At 43.8% G+C, this 27,204-nt stretch overlaps 1 pseudogene; it reads left to right on the top strand.

Annotated features, from left to right (window-relative positions):
- Positions 1-3,817: 3,817 nt before the first annotated feature.
- Positions 3,818-27,204, top strand: LOC132389576 (gastrula zinc finger protein XlCGF26.1-like; annotated as a pseudogene).

Genomic DNA, 27,204 nt, shown 5'->3' with positions numbered 1-27,204 from the left:
AGAAACAAAGGTTGATAAAGTGAGTGATTTTAACTTTCTGTTTATTGACTGGAATCCTAGGCTGTAAAAGGACTAGATGGGGTAGAGCTTATCAAATCTACCTTAATCAGTATATAAAATTCCCGATGTAGAAGTGTGCAATAAGCTATTGGGAAGTGATCTAGGGCTAGTGACAGAAATTAGTGTATGGGAACACTTTGTATCTACTGATCATGAGATTCCAAGTAAATACAGAAAAGCAGAGGCCTGGACCTCTCTTGAGATTCTAAATTGAAAGGCCAATTTTTATGATATTTGCAAGGATTTGACAAGTGTTAATTGGGACAGGATGTTTTTTAGCAAAGCAGTACTTGGTAAGTGCGAGTTCTTCAGAAGTGAAATTTTAAGGGTGTAGAGTTTGTATGTGTCTGACAAAATAAAAGTTGAATGGTAACTAGTGCAGGGAATCTTGGTTTTCAAGAGATATTGAGGCCCTGGATATCTCGTTCCTCTAAATGCCACGGACTGTTGGGTGCAACCAAAACTCATTAATGACAGCCATTTCATAATTCCACTCCTGAACTCATCTGACTTTCCATTAGTTGTCTTCTGTTGGATTCTAAAAGCTTCCTAATGGTCCTTTGCTCTTTTGTTTGCCCTCTCCTCTGCTTTTATGTTGGTTTTGGATTCTCATTTAACCCACGGTTGTGCCCTGCTGCCATTCCAATGCTTCCACGTCTTTGGGATGTATCGATTACTCAGCTCTCGAATTGCTCCCAGAAACTCCAGCCATTGTTGCTCTGTTGTCACTCCTACCTTTTCCCTTCCAAACAAGTTTGGCCAGCTTCTCTGTCGCAGAAACATGGAGAAGTTCAGTGGAGAAACAGGCTATTTGGCCCATTTAGTCAATGCCACAAAAACATTTAAGCTCTCTAATGCAACTACCTGCACTGGGATCATCACCCTCCGTACCCCTACCATCCAGGTACCTGTCAAACTTCTCTTAATGGTGAAATCGAGCTCATATTCTCCACTAGTGCTGACATCTCATTCTGCACTCTCACGACCATTTCAGCAAAGAACTTTTCCAAATGTTCCCATTAAATTTTCACCTTCCCCACTTACCCATGACCTCTGGTTGTCGTCCCACCCAACCTCAGTGGAAAAAGCTGCTTGCATTTATCCTATCTATACCCTCATAATTTTGTTTACTTCCAACAAATCCTCAGTGCAATGTATAATTTCCTTGTTAATGTTTAGAGCCTTTTTTAGGTGTATAAGATGATGAGGGGCAGTGAGTGTGTGGATAGACAGAGGATTTTTCCCCAGCATTAAGATGGCTAACAGGATGGGGCATAGTTTTAAGGTGCTTGGAAATATATGCGGAGGGGATGTCAGGGGTAGTTTTTTTACACAGAGAGTGTTGGATGTGTCGAATGCACTGCCAGCAGCGGTTGTCGAGGCGGATACAACAGGCACTTTTAACACTCTCTTAGATAGTTACATGGAGCTCAGAAAAATAGAGGACTATGCGCTAGGGAAACTCCCGGCAGCTTCTAGAGTAAGTTACATAGTCAGCACAGCACTGTGGGCCAAAGGGTCTGTAATGTGCTATAGATTTCTATCATTCTATGAAATTCAAGGGAAATCTCCAAACCCACGGAGTGGTGACTAGTAGTGAATAGTGGGGAAGTTACTGGAACTTATGTGCAGGAACCGGAAATATAAGTATTTGGCTAGATGTGGACTGATTAAGGATAGACAGCATGGCTTTTTGCATGGTAGGTCATGTCTAACCAGTCTTACAGAGTCTCTTGAGGAAGTTATCAGGAAAGTGGCTGAAGACAAGGCAGTGGATGTTGTCTACATGGACGTTAGCAAGGCACTTGACACAGTCTCATATGGGAGGTTGGTCAAGAAGGTTCAGTCACTCAGCATTCTAGGTGAGATAGTAAATTGGATGAGACACTGTCTTTGGCAGAAGCCAGAGTGTGGTAGCAGATGGTTGCCTCTCTGACTGGAGGCCTGTGACTAGTGGTTGCCACAGGGATCAGTGCTAGATCTGTTGTGGTTTGTCATCTAGATCAGTAATCTGGATGATAGTGTGGTTAACTGGATTAGCAGATTTATGACCACCAAGACTGGTGGTGTAGTGGACAGCGAGGAAGACTATCATGGCTTGCAGTGCAATCTGGACCCCCTGGGAAAATGGTTTGAGAAATGGAAAATGGAATTTAATTCAGACCAGTGTGAGCTGTTGCACTTTGGTATGACCTACCAAGGGAGGTCTTTCACAGTGACTGGTCGGGCACGGAGGAGTGTTGTAGAAGAAAGGGACCTGGGAATACAAGTCCTTAATTCACTGAAAGTGGTATCACAGTTAGATAGTGACGGAAAGAAAGATTTTAGCCCATTGGCTTTCGTGAACCAAATCCTGACAACAGATGGATATTATGTTGACTTGTAAAAGAGGCCTAATTTGGAGTATTGTGTGATGTTTTGGTCACCTACTGACAGGAAAGATTTAAAAGAGATTCAAAGATTTCAGAGAAAATTCACAAGGCTGTTGTCAAGTTTGGAGGACTTGGGTTATAAGGAAAGATTGAACAGGTCAGGACTTTATTCTTTGGAATGTAGAAGATTGAGGTGAAATTTGATTGTGGTAGAGGGGCATAGATAGTGTAAATGCAAGCTGGCTTTCTCCACTGAGATTGGGTAGGACTTCAACCAGTGGCCAGGGGTTAAGGGTGAAAGGTGAAATGTTGAGGGGAACATGAGGGGAAACTTCTGCAGACAGATTGTCATCTAGGTTTGGAATGAGCAGCCAGCACAAGTGGTGCACGCGAGCTCGATTTCAACATTTAGGAAGTTCGTGTAGGTACCTGGATTGTAGGAGTGTGGGAGGGGCAATTTAAATAGTTCAGCACAAGACTAGATGGCCCAAAGGACCTGTTTCTGTGTTGTACTTTTCTACAAGAACTTGAAATATTACAAAAATTCACTCTAACCCCTTTTACCAGCTGTGCGGACCAACCAGTCATCTCAGCAGGAATTTTTTTATATGGTGTTAAAGCTGTAGCACTTTAAGTTAATAATACATAAAAGAATTCCCAGATGCACATCCACAAAGACAATTTGCGTGAGACTGTTTCAGTTACTGTGGGGCCAGGCACCCATGCAGCTCAGCAGGAACAGGGAATAATACCAACGGAGAGAGTCAGACTGAGCCAGGTCACAGATTGGAGACGGCAGAAATGCCCCATTCTTATAGAGACAGGAGGAGCTTCAGGGAATTGATGGTCATTCCAGATACCAGCACTCTGCCCAGTCAGAAGATGATTTCTCTGTCCAACTTGGGTTGAACCTCACTGTAACAGTGTGATACCAAGTCAAACCATGGCAACTCAAGTAATCTCATCTGAAATGTTGTCCTAAACCCATTGATGGATTTTGTAAATCTTTTCACAGGTTAAAAACGAGAAGGAATTTGTCGCCGGGGATCTCAAACAGAAAACGCCAGTTTTGCTGTCTCTGTCTGGATATTTAAGAAGTGGAGCAAGGGATTCAATCGACTATCCTTCCTGCTCAGACTGTGGAGAGGGATTCAATTGATCATTTGACCAAATAGCAAGCCAGTCATCTTACACAGGAGAAAGGCTGTTCACCCGCTCAGACAGTGGGAATAGATTCACTCAGTTATCACAATTGAAGGTACATCAGCAAGTTCACACTGGGCAAGGCCATTCATCTGTTCTGTGTGTGAGAAAGGATTCAGTTGGACCTGTGGACACACCAGTCAGTTCACACCACACCTGGTAGAGGCTGGTGATCTGCTGAATTTCTGGGAAAGGATTCACTCAGTCATTTGACCTTATGGCTCACCAGCGAGTTCACACTGGGGAGAAGCCATTCACCTGTTCAGTCTGTGGGAAGGGATTCACTCAGTCATCCAACCTACGGAGTCCCCAGCGAGTTCACACTGGAGAGGCCGTTCACCTGTTCAGAATGTGAGAAGAGATTCACTCAGTCATCCAACCTACGGAGTCCCCAGCGAGCTCACACTGGGGAGAAGCCGTTCATCTGCTCAGAATGTGGGAAGAGATTCACTCAATCATCCCAACTACAGAGACACCAGCGAGTTCACACTGGGGAGAAGCCGTTCCTCTGCTCAGAATGTGGGAAGAGATTCACTCGCTCATCCGACCTGCAGAATCATCAGCGAGTTCACACTGGAGAGAAGCCGTTCCTCTGCTCAGAATGTGGGAAGAGATTCACTCGCTCATCCAGATTACTGGAACATCAGCGAGTTCACACTGGAGAGAGGCCATTCACCTGCTCAGACTGTGGGAGGGGATTCACTCATTTATCCAGCCTACAGAGTCATCAGCGAGTTCACACTGGGGAGAAGCCATTCATCTGCTTAGTCTGTGGGAAGAGATTCACTTGCTCATCCAGATTACTGGAACATCAGCGAGTTCACACTGGAGAGAGGCCATTCACCTGCTCAGAATGTGGGAAGAGATTCACTCGCTCTTCCACACTACAGAGACATCAGCGAGTTCACACTGGAGAGGAGCCATTTACCTGCTGAGAATGTGGGAAAGGATTCACTCAGTCATCCCAACTACTAGCACACCAGTCAGTTGTTATGAATCCCTAGGTTTTGTTTGCTGTGGACTGTCATTTTAAGAGAGAGAGAGAGAGAGATTAGGAAGGTGAATCAGTCTGACTTGCAGCTTGTTTACATCACTCCCAGCTTGTTCAGTTTTAACTGAGGACACAGACGCTCAGAGTCAGACGGAGATGAATGAGGAAAAATGGAAGGATCGAAACAAGGGAAATAGGTGCCAAGGGTCACTGTTTGGAATTTTCCTATGCCCACAAGTGTGGGTTAATTATCGATTCATTGTACATCGAATGTGTGGTTGTCACCTCGTTTGATCCATAGGAGTGGATCTGATTTGGGGTATCCTGTGAAGACCACTGATGTGTTACCCCTTGCCTGGGTGTGGTGTGGTAATTCACTTGAAGACGATATGCCTTGTGACAAGTCACTTTGGGTGATAATTAGTATGTGGATTTGGAAGGATGACAGATAAAATCTACAGTGACTGTTCTCTTGTTTTACCACCATGGAACCTGCGGAATTTGACATAATTGCCTTCTATCGACATTTACCCTGGATTACAAATATCTCTCTCATCAGATATTCCGTGGTTGAACTGAACTTTCATAATTTACCATCTGAAGACTCCAAGCCTTGTTTCCTCCTAGCTCAATAGTTTTGGATTTATATTTACACACATATATACACATAACACTGTTAACTTTTGTTTATCTTGCTTAAGTTACTATATTATAAGTAGATTCTAATAAAGATAGTTTTAAGATCAAAAACAGACTCCTGGTGTAGTCTCCACGAGGAAATCTGCAGATGCTGGAAATTCAAACACATACAAAATGCTGGTGGAGCACAGCAGGCCAGGCAGCATCTATAAGGAGAAGCACTGTCAATGTTTCAGGCCGCGAACCTTCGTCAGGCAGTCTCAGGCAGTCCTGATGAATGGTCTCGGCCTGAAACGTCGACTGTGCTTCTCCTTATAGATGCTGCCTGGCCTGCTGTGTTCCACCAGTATTTTATGTGTGTTGTTCCAGGTGTAGTCTATTGGTGCTGATTCGTTTCTAAAGCTTTACGATTCATAACAAAATTGGGGCCTGCATCTGGGATATGAACAGCTATGAGGGCGTAGTCATTAATTATCGATTTCATTGGGGAAGTCCCTTCTGATTTATTTGTGTGTGGAAAATCAGCAGCGGATGCTGATTATTGTTTGGAAGCGGGAACCTCTGAGGCATTAGAGGATGCCAGACGGATTGAGTTGTTGAGTCTTGCTAGAAGGTTAAAACTTGCTATGTTGAAATTGACAATGAGGAGGGCACAGATGCAGAGGGTGACAGCTGAACATTATGTATCTGAGGGTGTGTTTAAAGTGGAGGACTTGGAGGTGTTTCCTGAAAGTAAACCTCGTGAACTTGAGCTCCAGTACGAGTCAGAAAAATTAAAGATGGAGGCTGCAGAAAGGCAGAGGCAGTTTGAGGCTATAGAGGCAGAAAATCAGAGAGGAGGCAGAAAAACAGAAGGAGGAAGCAGAAAGACAGAGGCTATTCGAGCTGGAAAAGATACAGTGGTTTCAGCAAAGGGGTCTAGCTTTAGACTCTGGTGATAAGTTTGAGGCTAGTCAGGAAATTAAATTGGTACCTCCATTTGATCAGAAAGAGGTTGATAAATACTTACAGCATTTTGAGAAGGTTGCTTAGAATTGAAAGTGGCCAAAAGAGGGTTGGTTCTCTTACAAAGGGGGAGGCTCAGCAAGCCTATTCTGCTTTGACAGTTGATGAAGCAGCTGATTGTGACATAGTGAAACAGGCTGTGCTCAAAGCTTACGAGTTGGTCCCAGAATCATACAGGCAAAAGTTTTGAAATTTGTGGAAATCTGTGAACCGGACATACGTAATTTGCTTATGAGAAGTCTGTGTGTTTTGATCGCTGGTGCACATATATGATGATTTTAATAGCTTGAAAGAGTTAGTTTTAATTGAAGAATTCAAAAGGTGTGCTTCTGACGACATAAAGACATATTTAGATGAAAAGGATACTGCCAATTTGCAGGAGTCTGATAGAATAGCAGATGAGTTTGCTTTTACTCATAAGGTTAAGATTATCCCAAATAAGAGCTTCCAAAAGAGTGCCAGAGATCACCAGGGTAAACCAGAAATTACAGCTGGGACTAGTGACAAGAGTAAGGATGAAGGGAAGCAGTTGAAAGAGAAATATTCTGGTCTTGCTTGTTACTATTGTAAGAAAGCTGGTCATGTGATGGCTAATTGTTCTATCCTGAATAAGAAAAATGAAAAGAAGCCAGTCCCAAATGCCGGTGTTCAGTTTGTTGACGCACCTGTAAACCCACAGGGTTCTGAACATTCTGTTGAGGCTCAGTTATGGACTGAGAACTCTGACTGAATTAAGAAGGCTTTTGATCATTTTATGTCAAATGGGTTTGTATTAGTAAAGGAAGGGTCAACCCAACTACCAAAAATTCTTCGAGTTACTGGGGATTCTCAGTCACTTATATTAGACAGCGTTCTAAAGTTTGGTGATGAGACGAACACTGATGAAGTAAATCTTATTAAAGGCTTTGGGGGTAGCATGGTTTCTGTGCCATTGTACAAGGTAAATTTACTGTCAGGGTTGCTTTTGGGACCTGTTAAAATTGGATTATACTCCATTTTACCATTGGAAGATGTTAGTTTGCTGTTAGGGAATGACCTAAAATTGTTCCTGCAGCGCTGTTGACAACTAAGACAACCGCTGACGACCCACAGATGGATTTTAACATTTATCCTTCCTGCGCAGGAACTCAAAGTATGGCTAAAATGTCTGCCGACGCAGACGAATCTGTGCAGCATGATTCTGATACCCATGATAGCCAAAATCGGGATTCAGGTTATGATGACTTGTCAGGGAATTTCTGCCTTCATTGTTTCAACAGGATTCAGTCGTAAGTCTGATGAGAAAGATTTATCCCTGTCTGGGAAGGAGGTTATAGCAGAACAGAACCGAGACCCTGAGATTGAAGCTTTGAAAGAAACAGCCCTCTCAGATGATGAGATTAAGAATGTGCCAGTAGGGTATTATCTCATGCTGAAGTGTTAATGAGGAAGTGGAGGCCACCTGCTATACCAGCCAGTGAGGGAAATTGTTCACCAAGTTGTAGTTCCTAAAGTTATATGGCTGAAATTTTAACTTTGGCCCACAGTATGCCATTAGGTCGACATTTTGGAGTGAATAAAACTGTAAACAGTTATGTAATAATTCTACTGGCCTAATTTGAGGAAAGATGTTGTGACCTTTTGCAGAAGCTGTCGCACTTGTCAAGTTGTGGGTAAACCGAATCAGGTCACCCCAGTGGCCCCACTCTGCCCTATAACTGCATTCGGTGAACCCTTTTTAAAATTTATAGTGAGGGGAACCTTGTCCTTGTTAAAGGAACAGTGGATTGATGGGGATGTACATGTTAACTTGTTAGACTCTGTTTAGAAGTTCAAGAATAAACTACACCAAGTCTGTAGTCTAGTGAGACAAAATTTAAAGATCTCTCAAAACAAAATGAAGTGTTGGTTTGATAAGTGGGCTTGAGAAAGAAAATATCAGGTGGGAGATAAGGTGCTTGAAATAGTCTCTCAAATTAATGATCTGAATAATGCTATTAAAACACCCGACCAACGTAAACTAACACAGGTGGTACACATAAATATAATGAAGCCGTATTTTGACAAGCAGGCACTGTCTGTGAGTGTTGTTGTCAAAACATATTGAGAATGAAACAATCGACTCGTCTGAGAATTTTCACAAGCCAAACATGGTCCCAGTTAGGCTAATGAACTCGGTTGTTCCAGAAAACATTGCTAACGAGTTGGCTCATCTGCAGCCAAAGCAACAACAACAGCTGAAGGAAGTAATCCTGATGTTTAAAGATTTATTTCACGATGTTCCCAAGCAAACCACAGTCGCAGTACATGATGTAGATATTGGTCAAGCCAAACCGATTAAACAACACCCATATTGCATGAACGTCGAAAAGTGTAAATTGGCTGAGCAAGGAATTGAATATATGATGAAAATGGTATTATTAGTCCTTTGGCATCAGATTGGAGCTCACCCTGCGTTATTGTGCCTTAACCTGATGGTGGTGTTAGATTTTGCACTGATTATGGGAAGGTAAATGCAGTAACAAAAACAGAATCCTCTCCTATCCCTAGGGAGGATGATTGCATCAATAAGTCTGGAAAAGCTAAATTTCTTACAAAGATTGATCTGTTGAAAGGGTATTGGTGTGATCCATTGACGGACAGAGGTAGAGAAATTTCTGCATTTGTGACACCTTCTGGGTTGTATGAACACAATGTTTTCTCTTTTGGAAGGAAAAATGGTCCAGGATCATTCCAGAGAATGATTGATTCTGTAATTCCAGGGTTAGAACACACAGATGCCTATATTGATGACTTAGCCACAGGGAGTGACACTTGGGAAAAGCATATCTCTGCAGTAGAGAAGCCGTTTGACAGGCTTTCTCAGGACGACCTTACAGTTAGCTAAGAGTGAATTTGGCCATGCCACTGTGACCTGTCTTGGCTATGTTGTTGGTCAAAGCAAGTTGGCTCCTGTTCGGGCAAAAGTCCAGGCAATTTCTCAAGTTCCTATTCTGACTGATAAGAAGGCTCTTAGAAGGTTTCTGGGAATGGATGGATATTTTCGTAAGAACTTTGCTGCTATCGCACTTTCTCTGACCAATCTCCTGAAGAAGCGTGAAAAGTATGTTTGGACCGAACCTTGTCGGGAGGCATTTGATCGATTGAAAGTTATTATTTGAGGTTAGGCCAATCAATGTAGTGTTGTCAGCCAATTTCATTAGCAGGTTGGAGCTGTGGGTGGCAACACAAGTCATGGGTGCACAGAGAGTAAAGGACAGGGCCAAAGAGACAACCCTGTGGGTTATGTGTGCTGAGGGTCAGAGAGACAGAGGAGATGGAGCCCACTCTTACCACCTGCCGGCGATCTGACAGGAAGTCCAGGATCCAGCGATACACGGCAGGGTGAAGGCCGAGGTCTCTGAGCTCCTTGTCGATACTTCACGCCTTTGTATGGCTACTGCTCTGCCCATGACTGCAAGGAACTGCAGAGAACATCAGAGAAACAAGCTTCCCCTCCATGGACTCTCCGTACACTTCCTCTCCCTCAGAAAAGCAGGGCATGTACACAAAGAACCTCATAACCTGTACATTCTTCCTGCAAACCTGCTCCCCCATCGGGGAAGAGATACAAAAGCCTTAAAGCGAACCACCCTGCTCAAGGACGGTTTCCCGTCTGCAGTTATAAGCCAAATGAATGATAAAATGGACTCAACCTCACAATGTAACTCGACGTGACCCTGCACCATATGTCTATCTGCACTGCACTTTCTCTGCAGCCATAATGTTTGTTACAGTTATTGTTTTATCGTATATCAGCTCTTTGTACCGTTGTAATGTATCGATCTGTGTGGATGGTACGTCAGGGAAGATTTTCACTGTCGTTCAGTACATGATGATAATAAACAAATTCCCCATTTTAATTGTGTGCAAATATTAGACAGACTGAGCTTTTGCTCTGGAACCACAGAAGGAAACTGAACTGTTGTCTTTCTGAGGAACGCAAATAAATAGAAAAGGCTTTAATCTCTCATTACGATCTGCTGTAACTGGGATCAGGTGACTGGTGGTGGGTCTCCCATATCAATATCAGAATCAAGTTTAATAGCACCGGCATATGTCATGAAATTCGTTCAGAAGTAGAACCTAATTTTTGACCATAGATTTTAACAATTGTGATTTAATATAAGAATATAACTATCACATTGTTAAATTATATAAATAGTACAAAATGAAAAAAAGATGTAATAAACTATTTTAATTGTGTGGAACTATTTGACTGACTGGGTTGTTGCTTTGGAAGTAGTGGAGTGAAGCTTAACTGAACTGCACACATTTATGAGAAGCTCAGATAATTATAAAAAGCTAAATTCTCACATAAATGGGTCAGACACCCAGAAACATCGGCAGCACTTCAGCAGGTAAAAACAGTGGAATGAAACATGCTGAAAATATTGCCGGAAAAAAACCATATTGTCCACCACAACGAGAGGACGTGACAGATCCGGATCTCACTGCCTTGTCTGAACGGGGAAAGATGAAGCTCCACGTATAGGTAGAGCAGTGACCCGCAGATGCTGCAGATCTGCAGAGAAACGTGAACAGGAAACGGGATCACATGGCCGCTTTGGTCTCTCACCCCCAGACAGATGTCCGTTTACCCACTACTCTGTGGAAAGACGCAAACGCTGCTCACATCTCCACTCACCTTTAATGTATTGGACATTTCAACCCCCAGGAAAAATATATCGACTGTCCACTCTATCTATTCCTCTCGTAATCTTATAAACGTCCATCCAGTCTCACCCCAGCCTGCGCCGCTCTGGAGAAAACAACACAAGTTTGTCCAGCCTCTCGTTATAGCTCATGCCCTCTAATCCAGGCAGTGTCCTGGTAAACCTCTTCTGCGCCTTCTCCAAAGCCCCGACATCCTCCCGAGAATGGGGGCGACCAGAACTGTATGAAACACTCCAGATGTGGGCTAACTAGTTTTATAAAATTGTGTTACGAACTGTAACTTTTTAGAAACGAACCAGCAGCAATAGAGTTCACAGTGGAGTCTGGTTTTGATGTTAAAACCATTATCTTTAGTAGTATCGACTGATAATATAGTAACTTAACGAAATAAAGGAAAGTTAACAGTGTTATGTGCATATATGTGTAAATATAACTCCCAGACTACCGAGCGTGAGGGAACAATGCTCAGAGTCTTGAGATGGTAAAGTAGGAAAGTTCAGTAATCCACGGAATAAATGATGGGAAAGAGATATTTGTAATCCAAGGTGAAACGTAGAGAAAAGGCCGTTACTTCAAAACAACCACCGTCGAAGTTCTTATCCGCTGAATCCGTCCACAGACGAGTTATCAGCGAAAGTGACCTGTCACAGGAATACCGTCTTCCAGGGGTTACCACACATCATTCCCAGGCAAGGGTTAACACAAGATATTCCACAATCCACTCCTATGGATTATACGAAGTGACAGCCACACATATTCGTTGTGTTTCCGTGTACCGATGATCAACCCACTCTTGTGGGCATAAGAGAGTTCCAAGCATCTGCTGCGACTAACTGAAGCGATCAGCTTTTCTTCTCTCTCTCTCTCTCTCTCTCTCTCTCTCTCTCTCTCTCTCTCTCCCTCTTCCCCTCTTCCCTCTTCCCTCTCTCTCTCTCTCTCTCTCTCTCTCTCTCTCTCTCTCTCTCTCTCATGGTTCAGTCCACGGTCAGCGCTGTCAGCCTGACTGACGTCATAGTCCCGCCTCCTCACGCCGGCGCTCTTAAAGAAACAGTGACAGTACGACCGCAGACTCGTAACAGGCGCAACACAACTTCCCGACTTTTGAACTCAATGCTTCAACTAATAAGGACAACCATGTCATTTGCCTTCTTATCCACCGGATCAATCTGTGCAGTCTCTTTCAGGGAGCGATGCACTTGGAGTCTAAGATCCCTCTGATCATCGACACTGTTCAGGGTTTTGCATTTAACAGTGTACTGTCTCATACATTCGACCTACCGAGCTGCCAAGATGATCATCACGAATCAAATCTCACTGAGATTTCTCAGGTCCTGTTGAATTTATTGCCAAGTGCTCAAGTACGGGAAGGTACAGGGACAGAGAAACACTGACTTGTGGTAGCATCACAGGCAAGTACATTCAGATAACACACGGAACACAAATTATACGATTCTCTTATACGATTCAATTATACGATTATACGAGCATCGACAATGTTCAGTGTTTTGTGTTTAACAGTGTACTGTCGCATACATTAGCGAGTTGCCAAGATGATCATCACGAATCAAATCTCACTGAGATTTCTCAGGTCCTGTTGAATTTATTGCCAATTGCACAAGTACGGGAAGGTACAGGGACAGAGAAACACTGACTTGTGGCAGCATCACAGACAAGTACATTCAGTTAACACACGGAACACAAATTATACAATTCTCTGTCAGTAACAATCTGTAAATATGATTTATGTCATTAGCAATGTATAAAATACATTGTGTCATGATCAATATTAAAATGTGCATTTTGTGTCAATAACAGACTTGGAAATGTTGAATTTGGTTCCTGTCTCCATTCCTCCTGTAATCCACAACCAGCTCCTGTGTTTTTGTCACAATGAGGGAGAGGTTGTTTTCTTGACACCACTGTGTCGGGGTGATGATTTCTTCTCTGTCGGCTGCCTCGTTATTATTTCGGATTCGGTCGATCAATGTAGTGCCGTCAGCAAATTTAATTAGCAGATTGGGACCCGCCACTGCAGCCCCACAGTGCACTATGTACTGATTGCAAAGCTACGAAATTGCATGTGAATAGCCTCCCCTCCCCCAACACTCTTTCTGCCTCACCAGCAGACTGGGGCATCTCACATCTCGCTGCCTCCGCCAGGATATTAAACTGTGAACAACTGTGGTCAGGGACTGCTTTCTGGGGTACTCCAAACGCTACCTCCTTCCAGTCTGAAAACGATCCACTCATCCAGACACACACTACCGGCAGTTTATCGATCTCCAACGAAAAAGCCGAATCACCTATACCCGATGTTCAATACCATAGCTGTCTCTGAGTTTACCACCGTCAAATGCCGGGAGGGACATTGTGCTGTCTTTACGACAGTTTTTTAGTTTATAATATTTTCGCTTAGTAATTCATTCAATAGTATTTTCTAGTTAGAATTAGAAGAGTTTAAAGTATATTCATTGCATGTAAAATACATCGGCATGCGATGACGTCACATCCGGTTTCGCCGCGTCTTGTGGGAAAATACCGGTTTGAAATTAGCGCGAGGGTGGGGGCTCACCACGAGGCTCACCTGAGCAGAAGTTGTTTGCAGGCATGAGAAATCACAGTGAGAGCAATGCTGTAAGTTAATAGATAATCGATATATTGACCTAAGATGTTAATGCCGATCCTGTTAGAAGTAACGACGGTAGATAATGTTTATGCTTTCGTTAGTTAAAGAGTCGCGGATAGTTTGCATGGAAGTGTATTTAAAGTAGTCAATGGAGCAGGTAAACTCTCCCTGTATACTGCACCTTAGTGTAATGTAGTTATAGTCACCTTTGCAAGTATTTACACTTGAAATGAGATATTAAGGAAGGAACAAATACTGTATCAATCTTGTATTGTTTTATCAACAGTTTTCACCATATGTTAATGTGAAGAGTGAACAGTAAATGGTTAATCTTACTGCGATCTGGTTCTTATTAACTGGTTTATCTCGACGTTAAATTCGGCGTTATCAGTGACACGCGAAGGAGAACGTTACAGACATAATAATCAGAAAGTCTCCAGTCACAGCCGTGTAAATAAAATGTGATCTCAGTGGGTGTGTGGCGCATGCTCAGAATGCGAAGGAGACAGACAAACTGAGCCAAGTCACAGACTGATGAAGGGGAGGAATGATCCATTTTGACACAGAGAGGGAAGCAGAGAGTTTGATGTTGTGTCTGATGCCGGAACTGTCGCCAGTTAGAAGTCTTGTTCCTCCAACTTGTTTTGAACCGTGAAAATGTTTTTATTTATACGAAGGCACCATGGACGCTAAAGTTATTTGAGTTGAAATGTTGTCCTTCACCCACTGACGTGCTTTGTAAACTTTTAACAGTGTAGAAAAGGCAAAGGATTTGTGTATAGGAATTTCAAACACAACAACACGTTAGTTCCGCTGTATCTGTCAGTTCACCAGCGCTTGAATGCCGCCGATCCTTGAATGTGGAGACGGAGATGCTGGAGAAGACAGCGCCCCACTCGCTACAAGGAGAGCCCGAACACGTGACCATGTCCGTGATCTGATTGGATACATCGCCATGACGTTCCGAGCACTGTGCCGTCATTCACCGGCTCTCATTTTGGAAGGGATTCAGTTGGCCATCACAGATACACCAATAGCTTCGCACTGGGAAGCGGCCGTTCACCTGCTCCGTGTGTGCGAAGAGACTCATTCAGTTAACCCACCTTGTGATGCTCCGGTGAGTTCACAATAAATAGAGGCCACATTTCTGTCCGGAGTGAGCAAAGAGTTTTACTCAATCATCCCAGCTGCTGCAACACCAACAACTTTACATCAGGGAGGAAGTTCAAATCAGCTCCGTGTTAAATGTTTAACCATCACGGTGACTGAAGGCAGCTGCAGGTTCATGAGGGACTGTTACTGTCAGATTCTGCAGTTCTTGCGGCTGCTCATGTACCCAGGACTGAACCCTGGTCCCTGAGTATTGGAGGAGTCTGTTCTGCTGATGTTAGCCTTAAACTAGACTGGCTTTTAATATTGTGGATCTGTGAAAGGTAAATCAGTTCTGTATCAAATCCCGCGTCTCAGGTACTTACTGTCTCCCCCACTCACACTGTATACTAGGAAGGCCACTCGGCCCATCTGGTCCCTGCCCAAGTTTCATTTCCATATCAGTATATGCCGTTTCGCTTTCACTCTCCCTGAGATTACAGGTTGCAACGAGTCACCACTCTGTGGGATAGGAGATTTCCCTTGAATTTCATAAAATCACAGAAATCTATAACATATTACCGATGCTTTGGCCCAGAATGTTGTGCCGACCATGTAATTTACTCCAGAAACAGCCTAGAATTACCCTACCGCATAGCCACCTATTTTCCTAAGCTCCATGTACCTATCTAAGAGTCTCTTAAAAGATCCTATTGTATCCGCCTCTACCACCGTCGCTGGCAGTGCATTCCACACACACACCACTCTGCTTAAAAAAAATTAGCTGTGACATCTCCTCTGTACCTACTTCCAAGCAGCTTAAATCTATGCCCCCTCGTGTTAGCTGTTTCAGACTGGGAAAAAGCCTCTGACTATCCACACGACCAATGCCTCTCATCATCTTATACACCTGCATGAATTCCCTGCATGATTGTCTCCGGGCTGAACAAGACGATGAGCTCACTGTGGTTGTGACCTTGTTTAGGGCTCCGGAAGAAGTTGGTTAAACTCCTTCTTCCCCGCTCTTTTCAACGTTTTGGGTCATTTTCACAAATTTTAAAGGACTGTGCCTCAGACAGCTTGGTTGTTGCAATTGTTACGTACCAGCAGCAATAGATCACTAATGGAGTCTGGTTTCGATGTGAAAACCACTATCTTTATTAGTATCTACTCCAAATATAAAAGATTAAACGAAACGAACAGAAGTTAACAGTGTAATGCGTATATATAGCTCCCAAACTATCAAGCTTGGGAAACAATGCTTAATGTCTCCAGATGGTAACGTGGAAAAGTTTAGTAATCCACAGAATAAGTGAGTGAGGGGAGAGATTTGTAAATCCACACGATCATGTAGAGAGAAAGCAATTACGAAGAATTCCACACACATTCCACGCTGGGTAAACAAAATAACAGTCGCCAATTATCTTATCCGTCGATTAGTTCCGAAATCCACTTAGAAATATCACCAGCTGACAGTGACAGGAATATCGTTTCCAGGTGGTTACCACAGAACACTCGGATTCCAGGTAGGGGCCCACAAAAGTGATACCACAGGATACTCCAGCAAATCCACACATATGGATGATACGAAGTGACAGTCACACATCCGTTGTGCACTGCGTGCCGATGATCAACCCGATCTTCTGGGCGTGGAAGAGCTCCAACCTTAGAAGTGGCAAGCTGAAGGTCCAACAGCTTGTGCCTGTGTGTGTGTGTCTGTCTCTCCTCTCTCTCTCTCTCTCTCTCTCTCTCTCTCTCTCTCTCTCTCTCTCTCTCTCTCTCTCTCTCTCTCTCTCTCTCTCTCCTCTCTCTCGCTCTCTCTCTCTCTCTCTCTCTCTCTCTCTCTCTCTCTCCTCTCTCTCGCTCTCTCTCTCTCTCTCTCTCTCTCTCTCTCTCTCTCTCTCTCTCTCTCTCCCTCTCTCTCTCTCTCTCTCAGGCTGCCGCAGTGTGTGACTGACGTCACAGTCCCGCCTCACTCAGGCACTTAAAGCGACATTCACAGTGAACGAATCTGCGGTCTCGCAACACAATGCTCCACTAAATTCTGACAGCAGACTAGCGAGTGAAACTTCGAGTCAGAAACCAAAGTGTTGCCAGCCTGAGTCAGGGCTTTGGGGCTCCAGAGAGAGATGGGGTCTAGAGTTTAAGAGGAGGAGGAATCAAACCAGCAGGATGTGGCTACAAAAGAAAGATCAGAAACATTTGGAAACTGGTTGACCTAAAGAAATGTGGTTAATTTCTGCAAAACTCTGGTGGAAATCAACAGATCCGGAAGCAAATGTGGAGAGGAATAAATGGACAACGTTTAGGCCGCGCCGCTTCTGCACGCTTAGGCTGTGTGCTACGCTGCTTAGTTGCTGCTTGAACTACAGAATTCCTCCAGCATTGTGTGTGTGTGCGTCGCTGTATTCCCAGCAACTGCAGAATCTCCTGTGTTTTATAACTGCATTTTACTTTGGCATATGATACACGTTGATATTGAGTATATTGTTTATGGGAGCCGCTTTCTGCGTTAAAACAGCTGCAGAATTTTCTATACACACACGAAAAAAATGAGGTATGTATATTGAAACAGTGCCTGCAGAAATCTTTAATGGCAGGATGATTAACCATAAGGCAGTGCATTTAAAATTTCGCTTACTCTGAAGCACCGAACAAATGCGCAAGCGTCAGGGTTGATGACGTCCCCAAGTATCACGCATGCGCACAGTGCACAGAAGGCCTTGCAAATACCGGGTGCAGGTAAGAGCGATCCTCTACGTTTTTAAATAAACAGCGACTGAGGGACGATTCCTGTGAAATCCGGACACCCTCACCCGCAATCCCGGGACAGTCCTGCTCAATCTCCTCTCTCTCAGCCCCACGATCCGTACACGGGCCCCGGGGAGCTTCCGGCTGATGAGGGAATGGGAACCGATGGATCTCTCAGACAGAGCTGATCTCCAGCTATATAAATGCAAGGATCAGGAACTCGGAGAAAGGGAACAAAATCTTTTACATCACCAGTTGAGAAAATCACCTTTGTTCTTTCCTCAATCACAAACAAGAGAACATCTGCAGATGCTGGATTGCATCTGGATTGCTGGCAACACAAATTGCTGGATGAACTCAGCTTTAGTACACTTTTCCATAGATGCTGCCCGGCCTGCTGAATTCCTCCAGCATTTTGTGTGTGTTCTTGTTCTGGACTTTTCTACCGGTGAGAATATGTTTTGTCCCATTCTCTTTGGGTACATAATGATATCAAACACCTTTGTCCTGGGCAACAAGTAACTTTCACATCACAAATGAGACAGACTACTGCCCTTCCCTTCATATTCATTGGCTTTACCATCACTGTAAGTCACTTGGGGGAGACTTCAGGGAAAATATTTATGTAGAATACAGAAACTGGTGATACCTGTGTGCATTGTTGGTGATGAAAAATTGCTGGAGAATTTGCAAGGTGGAAGAAGTGGAGTTATATTTGGAAATCTGACTTTTTAAACATAATTTAGCAAGCAAACCCCATATGGACAGTATGCAAAAGCTTTGTTGAGAAAATCCTTCATTTCTGGTTACAAGCCTGCTACATAGGTTGTGTGAGAGTGCAGATGAACTGGACTGAACCCAGAGGAGATCAAAGTTCCTATTGACAGTGATTTGCTAGCTCATAAGATGAACACCTCTCTGTATAATACTCACTGTGCACATATTGTCACTGGCAACAAAATGCACAGTACAAGATTTATGTGCACACTGGTTATTCCAAATTAGAGGAGATATTAGAGGGAAGGAGGGGAGACATCCAGTGTCCCTGATGCCTTCACAGACAAGATGTGCATCCAGCTGCAGCTTGTAACCCTGCACTTTAAGGTGTTGGAACTTGAGGTAGATGAATTCCACATCATCCGGCAGTTGGATGTGGTGATGGATGTGACATGAAGTGAGGTGAGTTGCACCTAAGGTGCAGGGCACAGGAAACTGTGTGAGAGTCAGGAAGGGAAATGCGGTTAAATGGTCATCATTGAATAATCTTGTGGCCATCCCCCACAACAACAGGTAGACCACTTTAGAAAGTGTTGTGGGGAGAATTAACTGGCAGAGGAAAATCAAAGGGGTGATAGGGGATTCGTTAGTTAGGGGGACAGAACAAAAGGCGACTAATATCTTAGGCTTGCTAGATGTAGCGTCGTGTGGGGGGGGGGGGCGATATGATTAAAATAAGTTGTAGGGGGAATGAGAGCCAGAATGACAGAACAGATAGTGGAGAGGGTGAATCGAATTGAATTGACTTTATTACATAAATACTTCATAAACATGAGAGGGAGAAAACTACATTACATCTCCTTCTAAATCTGCAATGTGTAATTTATAGTAATTTATAACAGATAGTTTGTACATAGGACAGTCAATATAACATCGAAATGCAATTGTATCTGCATGAATTAATCAGTTTGATGACCTGGTGGAAGATGACATCCCAGGGCCTGTTCGTCCTTTTGCTGTGATACCGTTTCCTGGATGGTAGCAGCACGAACAGTTTGTGGTTGTGGTGAATTTGGCTCCCAATATCCTTTGGGCCCTTTTTACACACGTGTCTGTGTAAATGTATTGAATGGCAGAAAGTTCAGAACTACGGATGCGCTGGGCTGTCCACACCACTCTCTGCAGGTTCCTGTGATTAAGGGAAGTACAGTTCCCATACCAGGCAGTGATGCAGCCAGTCAGGGTGCTCTCAATTGTTTCCCTGTAGAAAATTCCTAGGATTTCGCCCCATCCCGAACTTCTTCAGCCATCTGAGGTGGAAGAGGTGCTGCTGTGCTCTTTTCACAACACAGCCGGTATGTACAGACAATCTGAGATGCCTGGTGACGTTTATGCCGAGGAACTTAAAGCTGTTCACCTTCTCAACCGCAGATCCAATGATATCAGCCTGTCTCCATTCCTCCTGTCGTCCACAATCAGCTCCTTTGTTTTGGTGACAGTGCGGGAGAGTTTGTTTTCTTGACACCAGTCAGAATAATTGCTGGCAGAGTCAGCAATGAAATGGTTGAGCATGGTGCGATGACTGTGATGAGCTGTGTATGTCACAATGCAAGAAGCATCGTAAGAAAGCCAGATGAGCTCAGGACAGGGAATTGTGATATTGTAGCCATTATTGGGACTTGTTTACACCCAACAGTCTGAGGAATTTAGAGGAACAAATTTGTGGAGAGATCACAGACCATGCCAAGGAACAAAGGATAATTCAGTAAGTGATTTTAACTTTCCATATATTGACTGGGACTCCCATACTGTAAAAGGACTAGATGGAGTAAAGTTTGTCAAATGTGCCCTTAGTACGTAGAATTCCCAACGTAGAAGTGTGCAATAAGCTGTTAGGAAATGATCCAGGGCTGCTGACAGAATTTAGTAAACATCATACCATGAGATTCAAAGTAAAGATGGAAAAAGAGAGGTCTGGACCACGGGTTGAGATTCTAAATTGGAGAACGGTCAATTTTGATGGTATCAGAAAGGATCTGACAAGTGTGGTTTGGGACAGGCTGTTTCCTGGCAACGGAGTATTTGCAAGTGGGAGGCCTTCAGAAGTGAAATTTTGAGGATATAGAGCTTGCATGTGCCAGCCAAAGTAAAAGTTGAAAGGTAACTGGTCCAGGGAACCTTGATTTTCAAGAGAAATTGAAGCCCCGGATATTTTGTTCCTCTAAAAGCCTCAGAATGTTGGGTGCTACTGAGATCCATTAATGACTACAAATCACAATTCCACACACTGAGCTCATCTGACTTTTTTGTTGTCATCTTCTGTTAGGTTCTAAAACCTTCCGAATAGTTTTTGCTCTTTTGTTTGCCCTCTGTTTGACTTTTATGTTGGCTCTGGCTTCTCATTCCAGCCACTGTTGTGTCCTCAATTTTTACAGTTCTTTGGGATATATTGATCACTCAGCTCTTGCTTGCATTTGCCCTATCTATACTCTCATGGTACTATATACTTCTAACAAGTCGTCCATCCAATGTATAATTTCTTAGTGTATGTTTGGAGCCTTTTTTAGGTGCATATGATGATGAGGGGCATTGATCGTGTGGATAACCAGAGGTTTTTTTCCCAGGGCTGAAATGGTTAACACGAGGGGGGCATAGTTTTAAGGTGCTTGGAAATAGATACCGAGGCAATGTCAGGGGTAAGGTTTTTTTTTACACAGATAGTGGTCGGTGCGTGGAATGTAAGCCAGCAGTGGTTGACAAAGCAGATACAATGGGGTCTTTTAACAACCTCTTGGATAGGTACATGGAGCATAGAAAAATAGAGGGCTGTGCGCTAGGAAAATTCTAGGCAGTTTCTAGTGTAGGTTAAATGGTCGGCACAGGACTGTGGGCCAAAGAGCCTGTAATGTGCTGTAGATATCTCTGTTCTATGTGAAGGAGCAAAGCAACTTTGGTTATTCGCCGATCCTCTATTACCACCCCCATCACTAAAGATGACTTAATTATCTCTGCTGGGGCCCCTACAATTTCTGCTCTTGCCTCCCACAGGGTCTGAGGGAGCACCTGGCCATACCCTGGAGATTTATCCTCCCTAATCTGCCTCAGGATGGGAACCACCTCCTCTGCTTTAGTGTGTACGGGGTCCACGATGTTAATGCTGCTTTTCCACACTTCCATTGACTTTGTATCCCATTTGCTGAGGAAACAGAGATGAAAGTAAATGAGGATCTCCCTCTCTGCTTTGTTTCCACACATAAGATTGCCACGCTGGTCTTCCAGAGGACCAACTTTCTCCCTTGCAATACTTTTGCTCTTAATCTATCAGTAGAATCCCTTAGGATTATCCTTCATCTTTTCTGTGAGGGCAACCTCAGAATCAGAATCAGACTTTAATCGCCAAGTACCTGTACACACACAAGGAATTTACTTCCAGCAGATGTTGCCTCTCTGCTCATAACAATAATAATGATAAATATAAATGAAAATATAGATTATACATACAGGTAGTGCAATCCAAGTAATAGTTAGCCGACAGTTAACTGGCAGTCAACTGTTCAGCAAAGTGACCGCAGTAAGGAAAAAACTTCTCCAGTGCTTATTGGTCTTAGTCCGGAGGGATCTGAGGTGCCTTCCAGACGGAAGCAGTTCAAACAGTCCGTGCGCAGGATGGAAGGAGTCCTTTATGATGTTCCCCGCCCTCTTCTTCAACCTGGAAGAGTACAGGTCCACAATAGAGGGCAGGGAGGCTCCAATGATGCGCTCGGCATCTTCTTTTAGCCATCCTGATTTATTTCTTATAGCACAGAACACTAGAGGGGAATTCTAGGCAGATTCTAGAGAAAGTTACATGGCTGTCACAACATCTTAGGCTGAATGGCCTGGAATATGCTGTAGATTTCTATGTTGAACAACCAATTAACTTCTCTTCTTTAACCTGTGCAGGGTCCATGATTTTAATGCGGCTTTTCCACACTCCCATAGAATCTTTGTCCATCTCCTAATAAATAGAGATGAAAAATTATTTAAGATCTCCCCCATCTGCTTTGGTTCCACACGTGGATTGCCATTCCGGTCTTCCAGAGGACCAACTTTGTGCCTTGCAATGCTTTTGCTCTTAATCTATCTCTAGAATCCCTGAGGATTATCCTTCATCTTTTCTGTGACAGCAACCTCATGCCTTCTTTTAGCCATCCTGATTTATCTCTTATGTGTTCTCTTGCATTTCTTATACTCCATAAGAAACTGCCTGTCGATCCCTGTTATGCAATTCCATTTTGTGCTTCACCAGGGTCTCAATATCTCTTGCAAACCAAAGTTCCCTACATTTTCTATCTTTACCTTTTATTCTGGCAAGGAGATACCCGCTTTGTACTTTCAAAATTTCGCTTTGAAGGCCTCCCATTTACCAAGCACACTTTTGCCATAAAGCAGCCTGTCCCAATCCACAGTTGCCAGATCCTAGTGTTGATTCCAGGTGTGGATCCATGTCCTGAACACATCCACCTTTCCTACGCTGCTCCTTGTATTGAAATATACAGGCCTCAGCATATTCACCGCACCATGCTCAACTTTTTCATTCCTGTCTTTGAGGACTGAACAACATCTGCCTCCACAACCTCTCCACTACCTGTTCTGTTATTCAGGCTCCCATTCCCCCTGCAACTTTGGTTTAACCATCCTTATCCTCACCTCCCAGCATGCAGCTCTATCAGCCCTTTGGCTTTCTGCTCCCAGATCGATAAAAAGGAGGTACAGGCAGATAGGAACAAATGGAGTACTTTTGAAATACAGGAAATTCAAGTGAACACTTATGAAAGAAATAAAAGAAGGCATCAGGTTGCCCCAGCAGACAAGGTGAAGGAGAATCCTCAGGGATTCGGCAGATATGTTAGTTGCAAAAAGATTGCAAGGGAAAAAAATTAATCCTCTGCAGGATCAGAATGATAATCCATATGAGGAGACAAAATAGATGTGGGAGTTTTATTTTGCATCCGTATTGACTCAGGAGATGGACACAGAGTCTGTAGAAGTGAGGCAAAGCAGCATCAACTTCATGGACCCTGTACAGATTACAGAGGTGGAGGGATTTGCTATCTTCAGGTAAATTAGTGTGGATCAATCCCCAGGGCCTGACAAGTTGTTCCCTAGGATCCTGCGGAGGACAAGTGCCAAAACTGTACGGGCACAAGGACAGATATTTAAATAATCTTAAGTGGCAGGTGAGGTACTGGAGGATCGGAGGACAGCCGATATTGTTCTGCTGTTCAAGGAAGGCTCTAAAAATAAACTGAGAAATTGCACATTGGTGAGCTTGACATCAGTAGTGGGAAAGGTCTTGGAATGTTATGTGCAGGAACCCGATATATAAGTATTTGGATCGATGTGGACTGATTAAGGATAAACAGCGTGCATGGTAGGTCATGTCTAACCAATCTTATAGAGTCTCTCGAGGAAGTTATCAGAGAAATGGATGAAGGCAAAGCAGCAGATGTTGTCCACATGGACTTTAGCAAGGCACTTGACAAAGTCTCATATGGGAGGTTTGTCAAGAAGGTTCGGTCACTCAGCGTTCAAGATGAGACAGTAAATTGGATGAGACACCGTCTTTGGGAGAAGCCAGAGTGTGGTAGCAGATGGTTGCCTCTCTGACTGGAACCTGCGACTAGTGGTTGCCACAGGGATCAGTGCTGGATCTGATGTTGTTTGTCATCTATATCAGTAATCTGGATGATAGTGTGGTTAACTGGATCATCAGATTTGTGGATGACACCCAAGATTGGTGGTGTAGTGGACAGTGAGGAAGACTATCATGGCTTGCAGTGTGATCTGGACCATCTGGGAAAATGGTTTGAAAAAGGGAAAATGGAATTTAATGCAGACCAGTGTGAGTTATTGCACTTTGGTATGACCTACCAAGGGAGGTCTTCCACAGTTACTGGTTGGGCACGGAGGAGTGTTGTAGAAGAAAGGGACCTGGGAGTACAGGTCCTTAATTAACTGAAATTTGTATCACAGTCAGATAGAGACAGAAAAAAAGATTTCAGCCCAATGGCCTTCATGAACCATAGTACTGACAACAATAGATGGATTTTATGTTCACTTGTAGAAGACATTGTTGAGGCCTAATTTAGAGTATTGTGTGTAGTTTTGGTCACCTGCCTACAGGAAAGCTGTAAAAGAGGTTCAGAGAGTTCAGAGAAAATTCACAATAAAGTTGCCAGGTCTGGAGGACTTGGGTTATAAAGAAAGATTGAACAGGTCCAGACTTTATTCCTTGGAATGTAGAAGATTGAGGTGAGATTTGATTGTGATAGAGGGCATAGATAGTGTAAATGCAAGCTGGCTTTCTCCACTGAGATTGGGTGGGACTACAACCAGAGGCCAAGGGTTAAGGGTGAAAGGTGAAATGTTATGTGGAACATGAGGGGAAACTTCTTCACACAGACAGTCATCTGGGTGTGGAATGAGCAGCCAGCACGACTGGTGCATGCGAGATCCATTTCAACATTTAAGAGGTTTGTGTAGGTACCTGGATGGTAAGGGTATGGGAGTGGGCAATTTAAATAGTTCGGCATAAACTAGATGGCCCAAAGTGCCTGTTTCTGTGTTGTAATTTTCAATGACTGTGACAAAAACTTGAAATAATACAAAAATTCACTCTAAATCCTTTTTAACAGATGTGCGGACCAACCATTCATCTCAGCAGGAATTTTTTATATGGTGTTAAAACTGTGGCATGTTAAGTTAATAATACATAAAAGAAAATCACAGTTGCACGTCAAGAAAGACTATTTGTGTGAGACTGTTTCAGTTACTGTGGGGCCAGGCACCCATGCAGCTCAGCAGGAGGAGGTAATAATACCAATGGAGAGAGTCAAACTGAGCGAGGGTTCAAATTGGAGATGGCCAAAAGCCCCATTCTTATAGAGACAGGAAGAGCATCAGAGAATTGATGGTCATTGCAGATACCAGCACTCTGCCCAGTCAGGAGATGATATCTCTGTCCAGCTTGTTTTGAACCTCACTGTAACAGTGTGATACCAGATCAAACCTTGGCAACTCAAGTAATCTCATCTGAAATGTTGTCCTACACCCATTGATGGATTTTGCAAATCTTTTTACAGGTTAAATACAAGAAGGAATTTGTCTCCAGGAAGCTCAAACATGACACGCCAGTTTTGTTGTCTCTGTCTAGATATTTAAGAAGTGGAGCAAGGGATTCAATCGACCATTCTTCATGCTCAGACAGTGGGGACAGATTCACTCGGTTAACTGACCAACTGGCATGTCCATCATTTTACACAGGAGAAAGGCCATTCACCTTCTCAGACAGTGGGAATGGATTCACTCGGTCATTTCAACTGAAGGTACATTAGCAAGTTCACACTGGGCAAGGCCATTCACCTGTTCTGTGGGTAAGAAAGGATTAACTCAGTTTTCCCACCTGTGGACACACCAGTCAGTTCACACCAGGCAGAAGCTGGTCATCTGCTGAATTTCTGGGAAAGGATTCACTCAGTCTTAATGGCTCACCAGGGAGTTCACATCAGGGAGCGGCCATTCACTTGCTCAGTCTGTGGGAAGAGATTCATTAAATCATCCCACCTGCTGAGTCATCAGCGAGTTCACACTGGGGAGAAGCCGTTCACCTGCTCAGACTGTGGGAAGAGCTTCACTCACTTATGCAACCTACAGAATCATCAGCCAGTTCACACTGGGGAGAGGCCATTCACCTGCTCAGAATGTGGGAAGGGATTCACTCAGTCATCCCATCTGAAGGTTCATCAGCGAGTTCACACTGGGGAGAAGCCATTCATCTGCTCAGTCTGTGGAAAGGGATTCACTGATTCATCCACCCGGCAGAAACATCAGCGAGTTCACACTGGGGAGAAGTCGTTCACCTGCTCAGAATGTGGGAAGGGATTCACGGATTCATCCTGCCTACTGGTACATCAGCGAGTTCACACTAGGGAGAAGCCGTTCACCTGCTCAGAATGTGGGAAGGGATTCACTCAGTCATCCCACCTGCAGAGACATCAGCGAGTTCACACCGGGGAGAAGCCATTCAAATGCTCAGAATGTGGGAAGAGATTCACTCAATCTTCCACCCTACAGGCACACCAGCGAATTCACACTGGGGAGAAGCCATTCACTTGCTCAGTCTGTGGGAAACAATTCACTCTGTCATTCCAACTACTGAAACACCAGCGAGTTCACACAGGGGAACGGCCGTTCGCCTGCTCAAAATGTGGGAAGAGGTTCGCTGGATCATCCAACCTACAGAGACATCAGCAAGTTCACACTGGGGAGAAGCCGTTCACTTGCTCAGTCTGTGGGAAGGGATTCACTCAGTCGTCCCAACTACTGGCTCACCAGTCAATTCACAATGGGGAGTGGCCATAGTTATGAATCTCTGGGTTTCGTTTGCTGTGGGCTGTCATTTTAAGAGAGAGCGAGAGAGATTAAGAAGGTGAATCAGTCTGACTTGCAGCTTGTTTACATTGCTCGCAGCTTGTTTCCTTTTAACCAAGGACACAGACAATCAGAGTCAGACGGAGACGAAGGAGGAAAAATGGAAGGATCGAAACCAGGGAACTAGAGGCCAAGGGTCACTGTTTGGAACTTTCCTATGCCCACAAGGGTGGGTTAATTATCGATTCACCATACATCGTATATGTAGTTGTCACCGCGTTTGATCCATAGGAGTGGATCTGATTTGGGGTGTCCTATGAAGACCACAGATGTGTTAACCCTTCCCTGGGTGTGGTGTGGTAATTCACTTGAAGACGATACCGCTTGTGACAAGTCACTTTCGGTGATAAATCTTATGAGGGTTTGGAATGACGACAAATAAAATCGACAGCGACTGTTGTGTGGTTTTACCACCATGGAACCTGTGGAATTCAACATAATTGCCTTCTCTCAACATTTACCCTGGATTACAAATATCTCTCTCATCACCTGAACTTTCATACTTTGCTATCTCAAGAATCCAAGCCTTGTTTCTCCAGAGCTCAATAGTTTGGGAGTTTTATTTAAACACATATATACACATA

Source organism: Hypanus sabinus, unplaced genomic scaffold (genome assembly GCF_030144855.1).
Source record: "Hypanus sabinus isolate sHypSab1 unplaced genomic scaffold, sHypSab1.hap1 scaffold_603, whole genome shotgun sequence".
Classification (NCBI taxonomy): Eukaryota; Metazoa; Chordata; class Chondrichthyes; order Myliobatiformes; family Dasyatidae; genus Hypanus; species Hypanus sabinus.
This window is presented reverse-complemented; position numbering and strand designations above follow the sequence as displayed.